This window comes from Camellia sinensis, chromosome 4, assembly GCF_055761805.1.
Source record: "Camellia sinensis isolate YWXY chromosome 4, ASM5576180v1, whole genome shotgun sequence".
Taxonomy (NCBI): Eukaryota; Viridiplantae; Streptophyta; class Magnoliopsida; order Ericales; family Theaceae; genus Camellia; species Camellia sinensis.
The window spans coordinates 83357794-83362169 of NC_138964.1; the positions used below are offsets into that span (position 1 = coordinate 83357794).

The 4376-nt window shown below is 33.3% G+C and overlaps 1 long non-coding RNA gene across 1 annotated transcript; it reads right to left on the reverse strand.

Moving 5' to 3' along the window:
* Positions 1 to 595: 595 nt before the first annotated feature.
* LOC145824717 (uncharacterized) lies at positions 596 to 2838 on the reverse strand. The gene is made up of 3 exons (XR_014366718.1): positions 2474 to 2838; positions 1689 to 1764; positions 596 to 889 (listed from the first exon to the last, which is right to left on the reverse strand). It is a non-coding gene; the product is annotated as an uncharacterized LOC145824717 (long non-coding RNA).
* Between the last annotated feature and the right edge of the window lie 1538 nt (positions 2839 to 4376).

Sequence of the window (4376 nt, forward strand, 5' to 3'; positions counted from 1 at the left end):
CCTGAATGTAGGGCTTTTCGATGTACCCAAACTCTTGGTTAGCAACTTCTCTTGGCTTCTCGGTGTGCCAAAACACCTTGTCAACATCTCTTTGTATTTGGTTTTGCTAAGAACTTGGTCGGCAAGACTTCTTTGGTCGTCAGCCTTTCCAAAAACACTTCTTTACGAATGCAACACTCATCTTTGATCTTCGATTTTGCCGAGATTTTGGTCGGCATCAACTGTTGGTGTGCCAAGATATCTTTAAACTATATCATGCAAAATTTTTAATGAAGTTCACAGTTTACTTGAACAATAAATTCTTGAAATTATATTAGTGAAATAGAATTAGGAGCTTGGAGGAAATATCATGAGCCATTCATGACAATTGAAGTTGCCTCCAAATCAAACTGTTTGAATATATATATATATATATATATATATATATATATATATATATATATATATATTGCCTCATATGTAACGACCCAATCTTGGCAAGGCAAAACCCTGCCAAGAGGGTGCACCTCAAACGCTATAGCACCTTTACACCACAATTCCTGTATAATTCTTACATCTAATCACCACATCACCAAAAGTGCATAAGACCTTTCAATTGCCTAACATATATGAGATGATCTATTCAAAGACAAAAAAAGTATTATCATGCTACAAGATAGTTCCCAAGCATTTCCTCCCCCAAAAAATATAATACATACTAATCACGAATCCATCAATACATCCAATTTCATAAGCAATATTTACAATCAACCTCCTTCATAAAAAAAAGGGTAAGCTTACATCCTAGAATGACCCTAAGCAAAACCTCAACCACAAGATGCCCACCTGTGATCCTTCAAAAAAATTCTAGTCTTCCAAGTTGAGGCGAGCCACACAAAAGTCTATGAATCTGAAAAAAATTATTTAAAAGAATGAGATAAAGCTCAATGAGTATACCAATACCATGGAGTTATAAAACTTGCTCCTACCATTAGGGTTCAAAATAAAGATACTAAACATAAGAGCTTAATTGGATGAAATACAATTTTCATAAAACGTTATCAAGATTTTTCCAAGGAATCTCATAAGGCAGAAAAAAAAAATACATTTGGATAATGAAAGTAAACAAAAAATATAACTTTTCAATACATTAAGATTTCCTGTCCATCATACAATCCACTACATAGCCTTAGGGTCGCGTTACCTCGCGACTTAGGTGGTGACGGTACCGTTACCCAAAACATAACCATAGGAACATAGCTTATGTCATCGTAGCACTTCAATTCTCGTTTCAATGTTTCGGTCCCCGGGACCCCTTATACATACAACGACCCTTATGGTCCTTAAAACATTTCGGTCCCTAGGACCCCAAAGCATTTTGGCCCTTGTGGCCCCAAAGGCTATATTCGGTTATATGATCAATAAAATAAATACCCTCACATAACATTTCACTGTCATTCAATCATCATCATCATAAAATTTGAAAGACTCAACTTAAATAAATTCTCATAAAAAAATTAATGCTTCATTATACAAATGAAATCATATCTTTATTAAAACTCAACCCTTGGCCTCAATAAATTTTTAGATTTTCTTTTTATACATATATCATGATGAAATGTATTATTCATTTCCTTTAATTCAAAAATTATTTTCAAACTTTGTAATAAAGATAGAGGTAAGGTAATTTCCATGGTAAGTATACTCACCTCCAAATTAGCAAAAGCATAGATTGAAACTCTACGAATTAATTCCCAAGAGGTGTAGAGACGCCTCCCTCCAGTCCTAACAATTGGTAAATAGGATCTAAAATTAAGGAAAAACTTTCAATGAAAATTACAACATCTACAAAATTTATCCTAAATAAGACATGCTATGGAATGACAAGCTAAAGAACTCCTCCAACTTCAAGTCACCCAAACAAACTTCTTATCCAATCTCCACAACACCCATCCTTTGTACATTTTTTTGAGCTAATAAACTTTTTAAATATCCAATCAATTTATATGCACAATACCACCATCAATTAACTACAAAAGTCAAAAATCAACATTTTCATAAACTCAACAACTTAAGTAAAACCACTTCAATCATTTATAAAATTCCTCCATAGAACATAGAGATACCCAATCTACCATTTATCAAGTCAATTTCAACATATAAATTTCCTAACACCAAAATTCCCAATTTTTACATCACATTCAAACCCTAGATTAACCCAAATCTTAATCTCCAAAACAACCATCAAATTGATCATTTTTCTACATGTAAAACACTCATAGAAACTGATTGAGAGTATAAAACTCAACAATCAAACCCAAATCATAATAGATCTAAAATGGAAAAATTTCATCATCTTTAACTCAAAATATGTAAAACCCAATTTAAATAATTAAACTTCAAATCTTCATTTTTAATCCTCTAAAAATCCATCTTGAATCAATTTATGTCTAGATTATTTTAACTATACTAAAAAAAAGATGAAATTTCTTACCTTATGATGATTTTTCCACAATTTTTTTGCTTGACTCTTGGTATCCCACAAAACCCTCTTCTCCTTTGTTCTTCCTTCAATTCTCAAGCCTTGAGTTCCTTCCTTCTCTCTCTCTCTCTCTCTCTCTCTCTCTCTCTCTGGGCCTTTCTCTCTTTACGGCTCAAGCTCTCTTCCTGAATGTCAAAGAATGAATTCAATGGGCTCTATCTAATACAACGTATAAACAATGAATAAACACACACACAGCCTTCTTTTCACATCCAGATTTTCTCAACACACACACACCCACAAACACACCCAATTCTAGATTATTCTACAATTTACTTTATGATCAAAATTAATTTAACTAAGCAACACTTAGTCTTAATAAATCTTGATTAACACATAATTAAATCAATCATGACTAATCCCAAATCCCACTTAATTTAATTAGTCTAATTTGACTTCCTTTAGAGCCCAATTAATAATATTTAAATTTATTAATCTGAATCAGATATATTTTTTTTTAATCAAACTCCCAAAAGGCTCCAAATATTAAATTAAACTTATTGTCATCATCAATTTTGATTTCTCAAACCATTTAGGCCTTCAATTTCTAATCAGATTCCAAATTTCCGTCAATAAATTACATATTCAAATTGGACACCCCATAAATAAATTTAATTCGTAATAATCACAATTCTCAATCCTCATAATTTAATTAACCTAATTAACTCCAATTCAGACCTAAGTAATCGAATCTCAATTCTACTAAACTGAATCGAATATTTAATTAAACTCCCAAATGGGTCCGTAATTAAAAATTAAATTGATTCAACTTCTTAATTTCACGTCCTTAAGCCATTTGGACCCTTAATTTCTAATTGCAAAATAAATCTTTAAAAGAATCATATACGAATCAGATTCCACAATTATCATAAATCCCAAACTAAATTAGGATAACGACTAATTAAAATCCCAAATCTCCTTAATTAACCAAATATAAAATATTATACGTGGCGGGGTTGTCACATCATAAGTAGCCGATTATCACAAATTATTAATTATTTACTATAATAATTCATGGCCCTATCTTCGTCAATTTCTTTTGTTGGGAATACTTTTGGGGAGAGAAAAAGTGAAGACCCAGTTATGGGTTTAACTACAATATCTTGTTCTTGAGCCAAACAAGTCACAAACCTTTTTATGAGATGGACGAAAACATTGGTATTTATGCAAAACAGATTTTCTAACTTCATATATGTAGCTATAGCGATTCTGATTTTGACCTGTGTCTTCCTGTATCTCGTACTCGGGTTTCATGGTTTTATATTGTTGTTCACATCTTGCTTCCCTTGTATCTCCTTAAATTTGGCTATTGGATTGTTGTGGTTGCGTTTGGGATAGGTTAGTTGCTTAGTTTCTAAACTTTTGTTGCCTAGGATTTTGCTCCTCCGCTCGAGCGGTCTTTGCAAACTTTCAGTACTTTTGTAGGTCTGCAAAACTACTGGGAGGGTATATTCTACGCTCGAGCGGTTCTTTCTGCGTTTGAGCAGCCCTTTCTTGCGCTCGAACGTTGGTTTGTTGTCTACAAAACTACGAGGAGTGTGCATTTTGTGCTCGAGTGGCCTTTCTTATGCTCGAGTAGAACAACTTATTGCGTCTAACGCTCGAGCATCACTTCTTGTGCTCAAGCAAACTATGTGTATATCAGTTCACAGCAGCACCTTTTTACATCACTTTTTTTATATCTTTTTCTCCTAAAACCCTTGTCATGACCCGAACCCACCCCTATGGGTTTAGGACATAACCGGCCAGTAATCAAGGGATTACTTATGGTCTCAAACCAAACCAGACATAACTCATCAGAGTAAAGGGGCCTAACGGAAGCAAAATTTAAAACTTTGTCCATGGAGTTGTGCTT